This window comes from Arvicanthis niloticus, chromosome 17, assembly GCF_011762505.2.
Source record: "Arvicanthis niloticus isolate mArvNil1 chromosome 17, mArvNil1.pat.X, whole genome shotgun sequence".
Lineage (NCBI taxonomy): Eukaryota > Metazoa > Chordata > Mammalia > Rodentia > Muridae > Arvicanthis > Arvicanthis niloticus.
Window position 1 is genome coordinate 55657552 of NC_047674.1, and position 20771 is coordinate 55678322.

The 20771-nt window shown below is 46.0% G+C and overlaps 1 protein-coding gene across 2 annotated transcripts in view; it reads left to right on the top strand.

Moving 5' to 3' along the window:
• Positions 1–20771, top strand: part of Ccnd3 (cyclin D3) — a 93920-nt gene that overhangs the window by 57045 nt on the left and 16104 nt on the right. For both annotated transcript variants that reach the window (XM_076915332.1, XM_034521300.3), the window contains exon 2: positions 15395–15459. The gene's annotated coding sequence lies outside the window, so the exon portion shown is untranslated. The remainder of the gene's footprint in view (positions 1–15394; positions 15460–20771) is intronic.

Genomic DNA, 20771 nt, shown 5'->3' on the forward strand with positions numbered 1-20771 from the left:
CTGTGTCTGTGTGTGTGCCTGTGTCTGTGTCTGTGTCTGTGTGTGTCTGTGTGTGTGTGTCTGTGTGTGTGTGTCTGTGTGTGTGCCTGTGTCTGTGTGTGTGCCTGTGTGTGTGTGTGTGTGTGTGTGTGTGTGTGTCTATATGGGGAGAGGGGTCTGTGCATGTAGGTGCCCTTGGAGGCCAGTGGCATCCAGTCTCCTGGACCTGCAGTTATAGGGTTTGTGAGCTCCCCCATGTGAATGCCGGAAACTAGAAAAGCGTTATTTCAAGCTGGACTCTGTGGGTCAGACACACTTGTAATCCTCACACCTTAGAAGGTGAGGCAGGAATGTCATGAGTTTGAGCCAGGTTGGTCTACATAAGTTCAAAGCCAACCAAGGCTACTTAATGAAACCCAGACTTTAAAAAAAAAAAAAAAAAAAAGCAACAAGATAAAGTTTATTTGAGCTTCCCAAGTCATTGTTGATAATACGATACACTCGAGGACGTTAGCCAGTTGTGGTGGCTCATGTCTGTAATTCTACTTCTTAGGGGGCTGAGGTAGAAGGACTACCTGGAGTTTGTGGCCAGCCTGGGCTACAGAGTGAGAAGCTGTCTCAATTCTTTTTGCTGTTTATTTTTTTTTTAAATACTGAGATTGTTGTCAAATTTTTGAGGAACCACTATTGACGATTCTGTCACATATATACCATAGGGTTTCATGTTCTCTAGCGGGTTGACTCATCTGTAGTCACCTCTGAAGTGGTGGGGTTCACACCCTTCACTGTCAGCTAAGTGTTATCTCCTTTAATATCAGCATTTTGTGTCAGGTCAGCAAGAAGTAATCTTTTCCAGCACGGTTTCCTGTCTCTGACACTCTGATCATAGTGGAGATGGCCTGCAGTAGGGAAAGAACTTTCGGGGTTTGGGGTGTAGCTCAACTGTAGAGTTCTTGCCTGTATTCTTGAGTCCCTGGGTACAACCCCTAGCACCTCAGGAAGGAGAAAGAAAAGGGCATATAGGATATTGTGGCTGACATCTGTCATCCCAACGCTTGGGAAGCTGAAGCAGGAGGATCTCTGTCAGTTTGATGCTAGCCTGTGCTACATAATGAGTTCCAGGGCAGCCTGGGCTACAGGATGAAATTCTAATCAAAAAGAAAGAAAAAGGGAAGAGGAACTCCTTTCTTATCAAACCTGACCTTTTCTTTTTTTTTTTTTTTATTTTTATTTTTTAAACCAAAGTTTTATGCTTGTAACCCAGTTGGCCTGAAATTACAATAAGCCTCCTAAGTTGAGGGGTTACAAGAGTGAATTATCACACCTGGTTTCTTAGTTAGGGTTTTACTTCGTGAACAGACACTATGATCAGGACAACTCTTATAAGGACAACATTTAATTGGGGCTGGCTTTCAGGTCCAGAGGTTCAGTCCATTATCATCATGGCAGGAAGCATGGCGGCATGCAGGCAGGCATGGTGCAGAAGGAGCTGAGAGGTCTACATCTTGATCTGCAGGCAGCCGCAGGAGACTGTGACACACTGGCCAGGCTTATACAACCTCAGAGGCCCACTTCCACAGTGACACACTTCCTCAAACAAGACCATACCTCTTCCAGTAGACAGACCACAGCTCCTAATAGTGCCACTCCACTCCCTGGGGCCAAGCATTCAAACACAGGGGCCATACCTTTTCAAACCACCACACCTGGGACCTTTTTAAGCATTAATTCATTCATTTAATTCAATTAATTCATTTTTCTGTGTATGTGATGGTGGTAGAGGATTCGTGTATCACACACCTGTGGGCAGAAGGCAACACACGAGTCTGTTCTCTCCTCTTACTATGCGGGTTCTTGTTTTGTTTTGTTTTGTTTTGTTTTGTTTTTCGAGACAGGGTTTCTCTGTGTAGCCCTGGCTGTCCTGGAACTCACTCTGTAGACCAGGCTAGCCTCGAACTCAGAAATCTACCTGCCTCTGCCTCCCAAGTGCTGGGATTAAAGGCGTGCACCACCACCGCCTGGCCCATGCGGGTTCTTAAAATGGAATTAGGTGCACAGGTCACCAGGCTTTGCAGCAAGTGCCTTTACCTACTGAGCTGTCTCATAGACCCAGCCTGATATTTCAAAGGGAGTTTGGTATAAAATATGGGAGGAGAAAACACCACAAGCATTTATAGCCCAGAAGAGGGAAGACTAGAAGGCAGATAACACCCATGTTTCACAGCTGAGGATAAGCTGGGGGTGGGGGCGGGGTGTGGAACCACTAATATTGACACTTAGACTCCAAGGACCAGGAAGGTGTCGTGTAGTCCTACAATGCCCAACATTAGGGACATCCGAGTGGCCTCCACGTGTGCTCCTCATTGCTCAAAGTGTGTGCTGTGGCCCAGCAGTTGCTTGGGATCAGGATACGTGCAGGCTGCTAGGCCCTACCAGAGCTGCTGGGTGCACAGACCACTGCCTGTGACGTGTACAGCTGACTTTTGAGCAGTTCTTTCTGAGTGGGCCTTGTATGGGAACTTCCTAGTTTTATTTTGGCATCTGTACTAGTTTGGCACTTGTGTGTGTGTGTGTCTGTCTGTCTGTCTGTCTGTCTAGTTAGGATTTCTACTGCTCTGATAAACATCGTGACTAAAGGAAGATACGAGGATAGGTCTTAGCTTGCAGCTCCCAGGTCATGCTCCACCACTAAGGGAAATCTAAGCAGGAACTTCAATGCAGGAACTGAAGCAGAGACCATGTGAGAAGGCTGCTTACTGGCTTGCTCCCCATGGCGTTCTCAGCCTGCTTTCTTATAGACCCCAACCCACCTGCCCAGGCACGGGTAGGACCATACCCAGTGACAGGCACTTGTCTTCGAGACAATCTTTTTTTGGTTATTTGAGACAGAGTTTCTTTGTATAACCTTGGCTGTCCTAGACTCGTTTTTGTAGACCAGGCTGGCCTCGAACTCACAGAGATCCACTAGCCTCTGCCTCCCGAGTGCTGGGATTAAAGGAAGACTTGCACCACCACACCAAGTTCTTCAGGCCAGTCTTCTGAGGCATCTTCTCAAGTGAGATTCCCTCTTCCCAGACATAGTTAGGCATATATCAATTTGACAAAAACCCAGCCAGCAGTGAGCTGATGCGGTCAGTGGAGCTGCTTACAGGAGCATTTAGTGAGGGCGGGTTAGTGACAGAAGCGTGAGCAACTCACTAGTTGCCACACCACTGAGGAAAGTGTCCTGTCTCCCCCACCACATGCTGCCTATAGACCAGTGGTTCTCAGCCTTCCTGATCCTTCAACACTTTAACACAGTTCCCCACGTTATGCTGACCCCGCCCCAACCATACAATTATTTTTGTTGCTACTTCATAACTGTAATTTTGCTGCTGTTATGAATCATAATGTAAATATCTTGGGAGATGGTGGTTTGCCAAAGAGGTTATGACCCATAGGTTGAGAACGACAGGTATAGAACCTTCTGAACCATGTCCGCACCCCATTCCCTCCTCCAGAACTGTGTTTGCTGCCCTAGGAATCAACTTCTGCAGTAGCAAGCCTCTTGCCATGTTGGTTGAGTGAGTCTCTCTCTCCTTTAGTAGCTCACAGAGAACCTAGGCAGGGTGTTTGCTTTCCAGCCACTAACAGTGCCTGGCACACAGGAGCAGATGTCCATGAAATGCCCGTTGCATGACACAATTCTTGCCCCTTCTTTCCTCGGTCAGCACTTGCCTCATGCTTGTAGGCTGAACCGAATAGCCCCCGTTCTACAGATGAAGCCACTGAGGCTCTGACCCTTTTCCCAAGCTCAAAAGTGGTAGTTTGACAATCAAATCTTAGGATGTCCCCTTAAAAGCCTTTCATAGTGTTAGGTTTCAAATCTGGGACAAAAGGCTGCAGTGCCTATTTAGCATATCAGAGCAGACTCTGGCCTCCTGTTCTCTCTCACCTCTCAGCCCCTACCTGTTTTTTTTTGTTTGTTTGTTTTTTTGGTTTTTGGGTTTTTTTGTTTGTTTGTTTGTTTGTTTTGTTTGTTTTTTTTGTTTTTGTTTTTGGTTTTTTTTTTTTTGTTTGTTTGTTTTTTTGTTTTTTTTTTTTTTTTGGTTTTTCGAGACAGGGTTTCTCTGTGTAGTCCTGGCTGTCCTGGAGCTCACTCTGTAGACCAGGCTGGCCTCGAACTCAGAAATCTGTCTGCCTCTGCCTCCCAAGTGCTAGGATTAAAGGCGTGTGTTACCACCGCCAGGCTCAGCCCCTACCTGTTCCAGGGCCCTCCTGGCTGGCATACCCTACTGGATACCCTGAACTCTGCAGCCTAGGGGGCTGGCCATTTGGTTACCAGCTCTCTTTGTACCCATGAACCTCTTGGCTGCTCACCTGGTTCCCTCTCTCCCGTCCCCTCCCACTCTTGCCACATGAGTCAGGATCATGTCTACTCTGGGCTCTCTCCTAAAAGTCTCTGCCTCTAACTATGCTCTCCCACATATATACAGTAACCTTTCTCCTCCACCGTACTTAGGAACAGGTAGGTCCTTTCTTTGCCTTTTTTTTTTTTCATTCATATAGAAGATCTGAAAATGCTGAGTTGCTTATATACTGAACTTCTGTTTAAGCATTTGTTAATATTTGTATGTGTACTAGTGTTTTGCCTGCTTACATGTGTGTGTGCCATACATACAATGCGTATTTGTTTGTTTGATGCCCAGGGAGTCAGAAGAAGTCATTGGGTGCCCTGGAAGTATAGTTACACATGGTTGTGAACCACCATATATGGATGCTGGGAACCAAAGCTGGGTCCTCTGCCAGAGCAACAAGCAACCATAATCCCTAACCTTCTCTCAGGCCCCAATGAGCTGCAGGGGAGAGGGAAAAAGGTTCCAGTGAGGGGCTTGCTTGCTGCTTCTCGGTCAGAAAAAAAGGTGACCTGACTTCAGGGCAAAAGGCTCTCACTTTCCAAATCAGAGTAGGTCTCCCCACTTGGCAGAGAGAGAGAGGGAGAGGAAAAGGGAGAGGGAGAGGGAAAGAGGGAGAGGGAGAGGGAGAGAGGAAAAGGGAGAGGGAGAGGGAGAGAGGGAGAGGGAGAGGAGGGAGAGGGAGAGGAGGGAGAGGGAGAGGAGGGAGAGGGAGAGGAGGGAGAGGGAGAGACAAAGAGAGAGAGGGACAGACAGGGAGAGAAACAGAGACAGAGACCCACCCAGGCTCGGCCTCTTGTCTATTTCAATGTTCTTTATAACTCTAGAAAGATGCCCAGAGTCTAAAATCAAAGATGACCCAACAAAGACAAAAATTTCTCAAAAATGTGCTCTCTTCCTGGAGGAATTTCACCTTCCTTGTCTTTCAGTCCTTAGCCAGGGAATCCAGGAAGTCTGCAGGCTGTGGTCAGCTGTGGCCCTCAGCCTGTCTGTCTTCCCTGAGACTCACCTTCCCGGGTTCCTCACAGGGCCTAGGAACAACAGCAAGCTTCCTTCCTTCCTGTTCCTGATTCTGGCGACTGCCAGTCTGTAAAGTTCTGATCTATGTAGTGTGGTCATTAAATCCTAATCTTGAACTAGGATGATCTGGGTTCAAATGCTACCTCTACCTCTCCTTCTGGGTTTCTCTATGTAGCCCTGGCTGTCCTGGAATTCTCTTTATAGACCAGACTGGGCCTTGAACTCACAGAGATCTGCCTACCTCTGCATCCAGAGCTCTGAGATTAAAGGTCTGTGTGTGCCACCACACCGGCTGCTACCTGCACCTCTGACTGGCTGTGAGACCTAGGTAGTTTACTTCACCTCTTTGTGCTTTGGTTATTCATCTGTAAAATGAGAATAATTTTTAATCCCACCACTCCAGAGGGAGAGGCAAGTAGATCTTTGTGACTGTGAGCCTGGTCTATAGAGTGAGTTCCAGGACAGCCAGAGCTACACAGAGAAGCCCTGTCTCAAAAAAAAAAAAAAAAAAAAAAAACTAAAATTAGTAAAGTGAATAAGTAAAAATAAATAAAAATGTAAAAGAAACAATTTTAGAAAAACCCTGAAATTAAATAAATAAAACTAAAATATGGATAACATAAGAATATATTTGAGCGTTAAAAGTTTTGTAGGGGCTAAGTTTGCTGGGCTAAAATTATTTAAATATATTAGTATCTCTTAGTCAACTTTAAAATATACATTAAAACACATTTGTGATCTATGAAATGTATGTTAAAATATAGTATTTACATGCACATGTCTCCATGGGTTTTGGGGATCAAATTGGGGTGCTACTTTTACAAGGCAAGCACTCCCTATCTCCCTAGCCCAGCACACGAATACTTGATCAGGCACAGGCACACACAGTTTTTAAGATAAGGTCTCTCTACGAAGCCCTGGCTGACCTGAAGCTCACTCTGTAGACCAAGCTGGCCTCAGACTCACAGTGATCCAGCCACCTCTGCCTCCTCATTGCTGGAACTAGAGACATGCCCACTATAGGCAACCTAAGATTTATTTTAATTTGTGTGTGTGAATGCGCATGCACACGTGTACACACTCACATATGTGCAGATATCATGTAAAGAGGCCAGAAGAGGGTGATGGGTTTTCTGGAGTTGGAGGTTTAGAGGGTTGCTGGCCTCCGTGTGGGCGCTGGGAACTGAACTCTGATCAACCCCCTTTCTGCTTCTCTCTCCTCTCCCCGCTTCAAGTCTTACTCTGAGGTCGAGGCTGGATCTTGGGATAATCCTGTTGCCTCGTCCTCCTGTGTGACCAGACTCTAGGTGTGTACCGCCACACCCAGATTCTCTTCTCTTTCCTTTTGGAGGCAGGGTCTCCCATTTCTCGGGCTAGCCTTGAATTCCTACACGGCCGGGGATGACCTTGAACTGCTGATCCTTCTGGCTTCATCTCCCAAAGGCTGGGGCTATGGTTGTGAGTCACCATGTTTGGCTCGCTTTTCCTTTCATCTGTCCTAGCCCAACCCCGGGATTTTGTGAATTCTCAATTATTCACGCTGTGGAGAGCTAAGAGGGCAACTGCAAATGAGAGAATACATTAATAAATTAGGAAGTGTCAGTTGCCCTCTGATAATAAGATTATTGTTATGGATGAAGAGGCTTGACCCAATAGATTTTTGATTTGAGAATAATTATATCCAGCCTAGGAGGGGGCTGGCCCTTTGGAAATTTCCAATATAAAATGGCACTAAAAAGCAGTTTGCTGCTACAGTAAATTGCAGGCTTGTTTTGTTGGGGTTTTGTGTGTGTGTGTTTTGTTTTAGTTTTTTTGTGGGGGGTGGGATTCAAGACAGAGTTTTTCTTCATAACCTAGCCTGTCCTAGAAGTAGCTCTCTAAACTAGGCTGGCTTCGAACTCACAGAGAACCACCTGCCTCTGCCTCCCATGTGCTAGGATTAAAGGCATGAGCCACCACTATCAGGCAGATGTGTTTCTTTTTGAGACAGAGTCTCACTACTTTTCTCTGGTTGGCCTGGAACTCATTGTGTAGACCTGGCTGGCCTGGAACTCCCAGAGATTCATAAACTTGACTGGATTTATTTGTTTTTGACTTTTGACACAGGGTCTCTTGTAGCCCATGTTGGCTCTAAATTCAATATATATAGCTGAGGATGACCCTAAGTTTTTGATCCTGCTGCCTCTTATTGCTTAAATGCTGGGCTAGTAGGGCATCCGCCATCATGCTCAGTAGTGTTAAGATAAATTGTTTAAACAGAGATACAAGAAAAAAGAATTTGAGTCCTGCCTAGGGAACCCTACAGATCTCAGTTTCAGAATCACTTGAAAGTGTTGAGCCTGGTGGCACCCACCTATAATCCTACCATTTGGAAGACTGAGGCAGGAGTTCAAGACCAACCCAGGGTACCTAGTAACACCATCTCACTATCACGAGCACACACACACACACACACACACACACACACACACACAGAGCATGGTGTTATATACCTATTATTTTAGAACTCTGTATTCCCAGTGTTCAGGCAGGTAGAAGGAAAAAGAGTTCAAGGCCAGCCTTGACTACATACACAGTAAGTTCAAGGCCAGCCTTGACTACATGAAACCTTGTCTCAAAAAACAAAAAGGAAGAAGACAGGAAAAAAATAATCTGGGAAGATGGCTCACTGGTGACCGGCCTTGCTGTATATGCAGGGGGACATGAGTTTGAATGCCCAGTGCCCGAATTGGAGCTAGGCAAGGCTGCACATGCCAGAATTGAGCAGCACAGGTAAGGTGCTATAGGATGCTCCATGGACAGCCACCCTAGCCAAACCGGCGAGCTTCAGGTTCAGTGAGAAATCCTGTCACAAGGGACTAAAGCGGAAAGAAACAGAGGAAAGCACCTTTCCTCCTTCCCTGGCTCACAAACATAGGTGCTAATACTGCCACACACATGTATACACATAAGCATAACCCCCACATACATATTACACAAACACATTCCAGTTTTGAAAAATAATATGAGCCAGGCACTGGTGGCACAGGCCTTTAATCCTAGCACTCAGGAGGCAGAGGCTGGCAGATCTCTGTGAGTTTGAGGCTAGCCTCCAGGACAGCCAGAGAGCTCCAGGACAGCCAGAGCTTTTGAACAGGGAAAGCTTGACTCAAAACAACTCCTCCCCCAAAACCAATAATAAATAAAATATACTTATATATTTGCAAATGTACATATATATAAATGCACACATACTATCTGTCTGTCTATCTATCTATCTATCTATCTATTTATTTGGTAAAGATAAAGGGTAGGGGTGCAGCTCAGAGACAGAATGCTGATGTGGTATGTAAGAGGCCCAGTATTGCAAACCAGTCAGGCAGTCAGTGGATCCACACTTCTGGGTATAGAACAGAATTCCCTTTCCCCTCCTCCAGACAGGGTCTCACTACACCTTAGGCCAGAGTTGCCCTCCACTTCAGCATGTGAACAGGGCATGAGGAGAAGCAGCAGCTATAGAAGTAACTACAGGTACTGTAATCTGGACTTCTTCCACTCCTGTTCCCACGTCTTCTGAACCCACCAGGCAGCCGAGATTACGCTGCGGCCAGCGTGCCCCAGCAGAGCCCCTGTTTGAACTTAGCTCAGACTCTACTTGGCTCATTTATCAGGTCACACCCCACATCATCATGGGAAGTCAGTGTGTTGGACTCTTCCCAGAAACTGGAATGAAGATAGCTCACATGAGAACGGGCACATAATGGGTCAGAGCAAAGATACGCCACTGATTGAGAGAGACACAAAGGCTGAGGACAGGCAAGCCTAGACCTTTACCCTCTGGCCCCTGTTAGCATATCTAAAGGAAGAATGTGTCCCGGGGGTGGGCCTGTGAAGGGCAAGTTAGTCCAACCAAATACTTTAAGATCTATGGGGAGGAGGGGTCCTGGCCCGAGTCTCGGGCGGCCTTGGGGTCTGACTGAGACCTTCCCTCTGACCTCCTTTGGTGGCCTCTCTTTCTCCACCCCCTCCTTAAATGTGGATGTCTGCTGCTGTCCTGTGCACTCTCCCACATTCCTTACATGACAGCATTTACCCCGAGCTCAGCTTCCTGTGCACAGGACTCAATAGGAACCAAAAAGAAACGTGCCCACACTGGACTGAGTTCATCTTCCAGCCCTGCTCAGCTCTTAGATTTTCCGACCAGGTGGCTCTAGTGGTAAGGGCACTTGATGTTGAACCATACATTCAGTGAGGCAGATGCACCCTCTTCCCAGGTAACAGGCACCGACTGGCACCCCCACGGATAAAGTTTTAAATAGAAGTTTTCTGTGAGTTATTTTGAGATAGTGTTTTGCTGCGTAGCCCAGGCTAGCCTTGAACCATCAATCCTGCTTTAGCCTCTGAATAATTAGAAGCATAGCCCAGCATAGTACAATGCCCAGCGCCCTTGGAATTTTTTTATGATTTTATTTACAAGAACCTCTTAAAGGCTTCCTACTTACATGGCTGCAGACCCTAAATGTTTAGAACTGTTTCTGGTTTTGATTCAAACCTTTTAACTAGTTTGAAATGTACTATAAATTACTATTAACTCTTACCTTCCTGTGCCGCAGCATAGAGTGCTTGAACTTGAATACACAGGTGGTGACATTGTACTGGAATTCATATGTTGTTTATGTATTTTAAGACAAGGGACTTACTATATAGCCCCGGCTGACCTGAAACTTCCAATGTAGTCCAGGCTGACCTCAGAAAACTCTCTCTGCCTGTCTCTCCCTCCTGAGTGCTGGACTTAAGAGCATGCAGCACACCTGGTGTAATACGTACCACTGGACATAGTGAAATATGTCTTTAATCTCAGGACTTGAGAGCTGGAAGCTGGAAGGTTCAGAGTTTGTGGCCAGTGTGGGTTCCACAGGACACTGTCTCAAAAATCAAAATACATCATTTGTTCTTAAGCTGGACACATTGCTATCCCTGGAACCTTATCTTAGGAAATTCACAGTGTGGGGGAACTTCCTGCATGGACATCCTAAGGTATATAGTAAATTCAGCTAACCTGGGCTACACAGACTCTGATCCAAAACAAAGGTGCTTTGTTGCTTTTGGGCATTACTCAAATTCTCCTGCTGGCACAGCCCCTGCATGATTGGCTCTGCCTTCCTGTCTAACCCCTGTCCCTTGGCACCCTACCATCGTGTTGGGGTTCAGCGTCCCAGGCGAGGGTGAGCAGAGGCTGGTTGCTTAGTTGGATTTGGTTACTTGGTGACTCTACCTTTCTTGTTCTGTGTTTGTTTCTGTGACCGCTGTTAAAAAGGCTTGGAGCCCGCCCAGCAGGAACCACAGGAGCAAGGCTAAGAACAGAGCCCCGAGGGCCAAGGCAAAGCCCACCTTCTCGGGTCAGGCTTCACGGTGGCCACTGTGTCTCTTGTCACCTCTACCTTCACATTTCAGCAGGAAACTAAGGTTCTTGCAGGGACATCCAAATGTCATCCTTCGCAGGTGACATTTAAGCTGGCCTTGGAGGGTCCAGGGCATTTCTAGAATGGTGGAGATGTGTGAGAAGGGTTTTAGGCCAACAGAAGTCTATGAGCTAAGCAAAAAGACCAGTGTAGGACATTCAGTGGTCCCAAGTCTAGGTGCTTCTGTGTTGGGGAAGACAATCCAAGGCTGGAGAGAAAATTTGGGTTCAGATCACTGTACCATGTGCCCCTCTTTCTGTCTTTCTTTACTTTTTTTCCCCCCCTTCAAATGGCCTACTTACCATATTTCAAGCTAGATCTTGGTGGTTCCCAAACTTTGGGAGGTCTGGATTTGAAGTTTTTATGATTCGAAGGAGACATGTGCATTCCTTTTTTTTTTTTTTTTTTTTTTTTTTTTTTGGTTTTTCGAGACAGGGTTTCTCTGTGTAGCCCTGGCTGTCCTGGAACTCACTCTGTAGACCAGGCTGGCCTCGAACTCAGAAATCCGCCTGCCTCTGCCTCCCAAATGCTGGGATTAAAGGTGTGTGCCACCACCGCCCGGCTTCCATGACAAGTGCATTCCTAAAGGTTCTGAAAGACGGCTTGGGGAGCGTGGGGAGCACAGGTTAAGGGATGGCAAATGGAGCCAGAGCGACTACTACATCAACCCATGTGTTACATAGGAGTGCGGGAGCAGTGAGTGGAAGGACCAGATTCCAGAGCATTTTGGAAGTAGTGGCGACAGGACTTGTTTGCAGATTGTTGTAGCGACAGGGACAGGAGAAGTTGAGGAAGAATGACGTGGACATTTACAGCTTGGGGCTACACACCAGATCCCAGTTAATAGGGACACAGAACCAAAGAGATGGGGCAGTGGGCCCCGAGTGTCTAGGACGAATAGCATCAGTGTGACATCCAGGTGGGGATGTGGACTGGGGGTTGAGGATGGAGGCTGGTCACTGGAGAAATGAGAAAGTGAACTAATTGAATTTAACAGGGCAACTCTTTGAGGTGTGTCCAAGGAGAGAAGATGGGGCTTTGGCTTCATCTGGAAGCCAGTGGAGGAAGAGCCAGTGAAAGGGGAGGAGGCTAAAAAAAAAAAAAAAAAAGTGGATGGCGGGGTACAGGGGTGCACATCTGTCATCCCAGCACTTAGATTAGAGGCAGGAGGATCAGAAGTTCAGGGTCACCCTTGGGTACACAATGCAGTTGAACACCAGCCTGGGCTCCATGAAACTCTATCCCCAGGGAGGGGGTTGGGGTGAAGAACCGAGTTGCTCAAGGCATTTCTGGGGCTCTTCGGCAAGTCTCAGCAATGGCAGCTACATATCAGAAGAGGAGAGCTGACCTTTCTCTTATCTGCTCAGAGACCAGATGCTTCTGCCGGATCTGGGCTTGCTTCCATGGTCTTTCTCCCTGCGCAGCCTTCTGCTGAAGGGGAACTCATAAAAGAGGGGAGACCAGCCTGGTCTACAAAGCAAGTACCCAGACAGCAAGGGCTACACAGGGAAACCTTGTCTCTAAAAACAAACTAAAAAACTGAGAATGCTGACCTAACTCCATTATTATTCAGAGACAGACGGGGCACTCAGCACAGAGCCTGGGACAATGCTGTGACCTCCGTTGCCTGCTTTGCCTGTGGTGTGAAGTCACTCTCTGGAAGGGAACTATCTTAGCTCCAGGCATGGAGAGAATCTGCTCTGGGTTTTGAGTTGTTTAGACATGTTTCATCCCTCAGTCCATCCGTCTGCCCATCAGCCTGTCCATCCTGTGTCCATTTGATTCAATTTATCCATTTGTGTGTTCTGGCATTTGTGTGAACACTAGAGGACAGCTTGGGGGTTAGGGGTCAGGTTTCTTCTTTCCTGGGGGCCCTAGGGTTTTCAGTCATGGTGGCAGGTGCCGTCACACCATCTTGCCATCTGTAAGATTTTATTTATCCTTTGTGTATGCATGGATGATGTGTGCAGGGATGAGGGAGTGGTGTGCAGGCGCCATGGCACTTGTGTGGAGAGTAGAGAACAGCTGTGTAGAACCCATGTTCTGCTTCCATCTTTACATGGCTTATAGGACTCAGGCTCAGGTTGGCAGGCTTGTACTGCAAGAGCTCTTACATGCCACGCCATCTTACTGGCTTTATTGCCCCTTTGCTGGTGTTAAGTATCTGCAAATACTTAAACCAGGTCACCATGGTTCTTGGGTGCTCCAGTACTCCTGGGTTGCTTTACTGACCACCCTGATATAGGGATTACTACCCCCATTTGTAAAGGAGGAGTCAAGTCTTTTCCTCCAGGTCACACGTGAATGAGTACATGGCAGAGGAAAGTCAGACCTGAGCTAGTGTGCCTGTACATGGATGTCAATCATGCATGTTAACCCATTGTGGAAAGTGACCATCCATTCACTATCCAGAATGAAACACGTATCTTTGCTTCTTCCTCTGTGTATGCGTATGTGTGACTGTATGCATAGGTGTACAGATATGCACATGTACCCTCACACACTTAGGACCAGAGGACGGAATTGCTTCTTCTCTCTTTTTATTTGTCCCAAGACAGGTTCTGCCATTGAATTTGGAGTTCGTGGTCCTTTGGCTAGGCTGGCTGGGAGTCCCAGCAATCCTCCTGTAACTAAGTTTCATATCTACAGATTTAAAAGTTTTTCTTTAGATGGGATCTCTCTGTGTATCCCAGGTTGTCCTGGAACCCTCTGTGCATATGAGGATGACCTTAACCCCCTGATCTTCCTGGCTTTATCTCTTCAGTGCTGGGACTACGTGTGTGCTCCAGCCCACTCTGTTCTGCAGATTTCCTATTCTGTTTGCTTTACGTGAATGGAATCCAACAGCAGGTAGTCTTTTGGGACTCTGTTCTCTGTCCTTAGGATAATGTTTTCAGAGTCTGTAAGGGGTGGAGCAGGTATTGGTGCTGTATTTCTGAATTGTATGTCTGTGGTTCTGTGGTGGCCGCACTAGGGATTTAACACGTATTTTTCCTAGGCAAGAATTCTAGTACTAAGCTAAATACCCAGACCCTCTATTTTACATTTACGTTTGAGATGTTCCTATATTCTTTTTCTTTTGTTTTAAATTTAAATAACTTCATTATAAAAACAAAAACAGTTGTGGTAGTGTCTGCCTTTAACCCCAGCACTCTGGAAGCAGAGGCAGTCAAATTCAAGACAGGAGAGAGGTTTCAGGTTTGTTTGTTTGTTTGTTTTTTAGGTATATCTTAATCCACCCAGAGAGTGTTTTTCTTCTTTAAGATAAACCTGAGCCAGATGTGGTGAAATGCCCATGATCAAGAGCAGGAACACTGTTGGAGCCCAGGAGTTTGAGGTCTTGATGTCAACTTGGATGACTTAATAACACCCCCCCACACACACACACACACATACACACAGAGCTGGTCATGGTGGTACTTGGGAGTCCAAGGCAGAAATGAGATTAGGAGTTTAGGGTCATCCTTGTTTGTGTAGAGTTTGAGGCTAGCCTGTGCTACATACATAAGACCTTCTTTACAACACAAAAAGATAAAGGGGCTTCCTGTCCTTTTTGTTGCTTCTAGCCTAGAAATATCTTAGATTTAATGGGGTCTCAATACATCACACAGAAAGAGTCTGAGAATGAATAAAATACACGCTGTGGATGAATTGCTTGCAGAGGCTAGTGAGTTAATTAATTAATTACAGATGGGTCTCTGTGCAGTCCTGGCTGGCCTGAAACTTGCTGTGTAAACCAGACAGACCATGAACTCATAGAAACCCACCTGCTTCCTCCTAAATGCTGGGATAAAGAGCAAGAGCCACCATACCCTCCCCTTTTAAATTTAAATTACATTTATTTATTTATTTATTTCTGTGCATAAAGCATAAAGCGTCTGGTTTTACAGTGTGTACAGCGTCAGTGTGAAGGTCAGGGAAGACCAACCTATAGGGTTCTCACCTTCTACCAAGTGAGCCTCAGGGATTGAACTCCAGTTAGCAGGCTTGGCGGCAAACGCTTTTTATCCACTCAGCCATCCTGACAGTCCTGGATGTTTTACTTCTCATTATCACAACACTACTGGTTAGTGTTTCGACACACTAATAACTAATTTTTTTGTTTTTTTGGTTTTTCAAGACAGGGTTTCTCTGAGTAGCCCTGGCTGTCCTGGAACTCACTCTGTAGACCAGGCTGGCCTCAAACTCAGAAATCCGCCTGCCTCTGCCTCCCAAGTGCTGGGATTAAAGGCGTGCGCCACCACTGCCCGGCTACTAATAACTAATTTTAAATTGGAAGAAAATAACCCACCAAAACACACACGCTATAAGTGAACTTTAAGTTAGACTTTGCAAGTATCCATGACAGCTGGCTGGAACCAGATAAGAAGACTCTACATGAGGAATCACCCAAGTATCCGTCTTTAGACCTTGCCCACAGGCTAGCCAATTTTGCAGCTCTTCCCACCCACCCACAATAAGTTCCAAATCTTTGAGGACAGAGAGGAACTATTTATAGGAAATGAGGAGAATTGTTTAGAATAGCTATTAACTTGCTGTCTCTGATCTTTCATCCTGCAGCCCCAAAATGTTCTGGAAGTTATGGACCAGCAAGACCTTCAGGAAGAGAGAGGAGGATGGCAGTGGTGAGCGATAAGGCCCTAGGTGGGCAAGACTGCTGCAGACATGATAGCATTGAATCGGGCATCTGGGGCCTCTCAAAGGAGAACTTTAAAAGCCAGGGTGGCTGACTTATAAGTTGACTTGATAAGCAGGTCCTTGGATGGGGATGAAAGAGGTGTCACTGAAAGATTAATTTCATGGCCTTGGGCCACTTGTCCAAATCTTTCTGGGAGCAATGTGAAGATGGGGTGCTTTAGAAAGTTTTGCATTACCAATGGGGCCCAACCTTTCAAACTTGGATTAAAAAAAAAAAAACCCATTGAAACCCCTCTGCCGGCCGGGCGGTGGTGGCGCAAGCCTTTAATCCCAGCACTTGGGAGGCAGAGGCAGGCGGATTTCTGAGTTCGAGGCCAGCCTGGTCTACAGAGTGAGTTCCAGGACAGCCAGGGCTACACAGAGAAACCCTGTCTCGAAAAAACAAAAAAAAAAAAAAAAAAAAAAAAAAAAGAAACCCCTCTGCCACTGGAATGACATGTAGCTTTCTTGGGGTTTCATCTTTCCTTAAGCATAAGAATTCAGAGCCTTGCCGGGCAGTGGTGGTGCACGCCTTTAATCCCAGCACTTGGGAGGCAGAGGCAGGCGGATTTCTGAGTTCGAGGCCAGCCTGGTCTATAGAGTGAGTTCCAGGACAGCCAGGGCTACACAGAGAAACCCTGTCTCAAAAAAAAAAAAAAAAAAAAAAAAAAAGGAATTCAGAGCCTTAGGGAGATGGTTCAGTGAGTAAGGGCAGCTGTCCCCAAGCCAGAGGACCAGAATTCAATCCCTGGGACCTGCAGTAGTGGAAGGAGAGGACGGATTCCTGTAAGTTGCTGTTGGTGTCACTGGAACATTGTGATGTGCGTGCCATGCCCTATAAGTAAATGCATAATAAAAACATTTTTAAAAAAATAGACTTACCGATAAGTTATTTCTCTGCTGGTGAAACCAGCCAATTCAAGCCAGATTAGTTTATATTAAAGGCAGGTTTGTTGGGAAGCTGCTCTCTTGAGTTCACTGGCCCCAAGGAAGTTGCCATGGGGAGGGAGAGAGAAGAGGGGGAAGAGAAAGAAAGAGTGCATGCTGAGAGAGGGTGGGGCAAAAAAAAAATCTGGATTATATGAGGAAGAACTGTGGGGGAAGGATAGCCCGGCCCCTGGGCTGGAAAGTTCAGTGTTAGGGGCAGGGGCAGGGTGTGCCAGGTAAGGACAGAGGGGTGCTGGGAGAATTTGGATGCCTGGTCTGCTTCAATATATAAATAGACATCTCAGTCCCTTGTCCCAAGGTCCAAAATCAAACATCTATTTATTTCACTTATTTTTCTTGGAGAAGCCATTATTTATATATTACAATAATTAGGGCTATATCATGGACCAGAATCCAAAAATGTGTGTTCTTTGAGATAGAATATAAAATACATATCAGGTTTCCATGGGGCATGATCAGGCCATGGGATCAGATTCTTAACATCACCCCCTTTTCTGTGCTGTGAAGGAATTCACTTGGTGGCAGATTTTTGAGAACTCTTCCATGTCTGGCAGGCTCTGGTGGTGCACCTGCGTAATCCTGGCACTCAAGTAGAAGCAGAAGTATTGCACAGTGGCTAAGGTAGCCGCCTGCAGAGGGCGAGCCCGTGCCCTCTGCTCTGTCTCTCCCAGTTCTAATCCCGCTTTCCCCGTGTGACTCTGCCTGAGTTTTTTTTTTTTTTTTTTTTGGTTTTTTCGAGACAGGGTTTCTCTGTGTGGCCCTGGCTGTCCTGGAACTCACTCTGTAGACCAGGCTGGCCTCGAACTCAGAAATCCACCTGCCTCTGCCTCCCAAGTGCTGGGATTAAAGGCGTGCGCCACCACCGCCTGGCGACTCTGCCTGAGTTTAATGGGGAAAAAAAAAAAAGAAGAAGCAGAAGTGTTGGGAGCTCACTGAATTCAGAGAGATCCTGTTTCAAAACAAATGAATAAACAGGTAAGCAGAGGGAGTGGACGCACAGCAGGAGTAGGACCTGAGCGATCTGGAGGACCATTTCTGTCCCCACCAGACAGCAACAGGATCAGTAAATCAAAGCAAGAAAGAAATCCAAGATGGTACCCGAGCTGACAGTGTGAGGACCCTGTGGGGCATGGTGGTGACTCACACCATCAATCCCAGCAGAGGCAAGAGGACCTCAGTGAATTTCAGGCTAGCATGGTCTATCTACAGAGGGTTAAAGGATAGCCAAGGCTCTGCAGTGAGACTCTGTGTTGAGTGTATGGTGTTGTTATTTTTGTTTTGCTTTTTTGTTTGTTTGTTTTGTTTGTTTTGAAAGAAAGAAAGAAAAAAAGAAAGAGAAAGAAATAGACAAATAAACCCAGAAGTGTAGTAACAGAATTTCATGCTAGTTCCAGATTCAAAAAAAAAAAAAAAAAGCCAGGTGTAGCAAAAAAATAAAAGTGGTGGCGCACACCTCTAATCCCAGCACTTGGGAGGCAGAGGCAGGCAGATCTATGAGTTCGAGGCCAGCCTGGTCTACAGAGTGAGTTCCAGGACAGCCAGGGCTGCACAGAGAAACCCTGTCTCAAAAAACCAAAAAAAAAAAAAAAAAAACCAAAAAACCAAAAAACCAAAACCAAAAAGTCAACATGCAATTTAAAATAAAGTCAACTTAATCATGATTTACCTTTTTTTTTTTTTTTTTTTCTATTTTTTACTTTGTGGGAGTGTTGTTTGTTTTGCTTTTGAGGGAAAGTTTCACTATGTAGCCCAGACTGGCCTTGAATTCATGAATATACACCTGCCTCTTTAGTCCTGGATGCTCAAAATAACATTAATTAATTAATTAATTAGTTAACATGTGTGTGTGTGTGTATCTGTATGTTTGTGTGCTTGTGTGCATGTATGTGTGTATGTTTGTGTGTACATGTGTATAGACTTGCCATGATGTGAGTGTGGAGACCAGAGGATAACTTGTGAGACCTGGATCCCTTCTTCTGTAATATAGGTCCCAGGGATGGAACTGAGGTCCTCAGGCTTGGCAGCAGGTGTCCTCACCACTGAGCCATCTCAACATCCTCAAGGGCCATGGATCTTATACATCACCAGACTTCATTTGCCAGCACCTTGCTTAGGGCTTTCCTCCGTGCCCTAAAGCGTGTTTTTCTTTCCATAAACTGTTCTTGCTTCTCTAGGACCTCCAACATACTAAGCAGACAGATGTTCTACCAAGGAGTTATATATCACAACTCTTAGAGAGTTTTTTCTTTTGAGTCAGGGTCTCCTATATCCCAGGCTGGCTTCAAAGTCACTTATTAGAGGGCTACCTTGACTTTCTGATCCTCCTGCACTCCTCCCCAGCATGGAGAGTACAGACAGGAACTACTAGGCTCAGTTTACAGGATGCTAGGGCTTCATCTCCCCCAGGGCTTCATACATGCTAGACAGTCACTGTACTCGCTACACCATATCCACAGCCTGAGAGTCTTGCTATCTGTAAGTTGCCCAGGCAGACTTGGAACTTGTAATATTTCTGCCCTTGCCTACCTCCTAGCTGGATTTTGGGCATGCGCCATGATGTCTAATTTATCTTTGGGATTTGGAATTAATGTTATATTAAAATTTAGTGGAGATCCCAGTGGCAATGGTGCATGCCTTTAATTCCAGCACCTAGGAGGCAAAAGCAGGCAGATCTCTGAGTTCAAGGCTAGCCTGGTCCACAGAGGGAGTTCCAGGACAACCAGGGCTACACAGAGAAACCTTGTCTCAAAGAACAAAAACAAACAAAAATAACCAACAGCAAAAAGAGAGAGCTAGGGGTTGGGAAGACTATTCTGGAAGTAAAGTACGTGCTGTATATATGGATGACAGGGGTTATGGCCCCAGGCTTTACCCATGGAGTGGCTTTGGGTGGATGAGGACTGACTAGACCTGATGTGATCTTCTCCTTTCCTGGGCTATCTGGTCTCAGTGGACACCTGAGGTTGTCCACTGAGACACTGACCACATTTACCCACTAGATCAGCTGAGTGATCGTTCTCAGGAGAGTGTGGCTTAAACTCAGCATGTACTTTTTTTGGTTTTTTGTTTTTTTCATTTTGTAGTGACTTTTGAACAGAGACTGAGTGGGTGAATGTTAGATTTAAAGTGTGTGTGTGTGTATGGTGTTGTTATTTTTGTTTTGCTTTTTTGTTTGTTTGTTTTGTTTTTTGAGACAGGGTTTCCAGTATAGCCCCGGCTGTCCTGGAAATCTCTATAGACCAGGCTGGCCTCAAACTCAGAGATCTGCTCATCTCTGCCTCCTATTACTGGGATTAAAGGCGCGTCCTATCACTGCCTGTCATATGTATGTTTACTTTGTGTGTTTGCATGTGTGTATGTGTCTGTGTGTGACTGTGTGTCTGTGTGTGTGTGTGTGAGTTTGTGTCTGTATGAGTGTGTGTCTGTGTCTGTGTGTATGTCTGTGTGTGAGTGTGTGTCTGTATGAGTGTGTGTCTGTGTGTATGTCTGTGTGTGAGTGTATGTCTGTGTCTGTGTGTATGTCTGTGTGAGTGTGTGTCTGTGTGTGACTGTGTGTCTGTGAGTATGGGTCTGTGTGTGTGTATGAGTGTGTGTGTATGAGTGTTTGTGTATGAGTGTGTGTGTGTATGTCTGTGTGTGAGTGTGTGTCTGTGTGTGACTGTGTGTCTGTGAGTGTGGGTTTGTGTGCCTGTGTGAGTATGTGTGAGTATGTGTCTGTGTGAGTATGTGTGTGTGTATGTGTGTGTCTGTGTGAGTGTGTCTATGTCTGTGTGTATTTGTCTCTGTGTGTGTCTGTGTGTGAGTGTGTGTCTGTGTGTGTCTGAGTATGTGTGTGAGTGTGTAATGTGTGTCTGTGTATATCTGTATGTGTCTCTTGTGTCTGTGTGTATGTCTGTGTGTGAGTGTGTGTCTGTGTGTGACTGTGTGTGAGTGTGGGTCTGTGTGAGTCTGTGTGTGTGTCTGTGTTTGTGTGTGTCTCTGTGTGTGTCTGTGTGTGTGTATCTGTGTGTGTCTCTGTATGTGTCTGTGTATCTGTGTGTGTGTCTGTGTGAGTGTGTGTCTGTGTGTGTGTCTGTGTGTTGTATAAGCACACCTATGCACACTTGGTGGCCAGGAGGCAACCTTCAGAAGTTGTTTTTCTTCTACAATGCAGGTCTTGAGAATCAAATGCAGGCCATCCGGATTGGTGACAAGCACATTTATGAGACAAGAAAACTTGATGGTTCTCGAATGACCTTGGGGTGGGGAAGGGTGCAGGGGGTGTGATCTAGGACCTGTGAGATGACTCAGGAGATAAAGTGCTTTCTGAGAA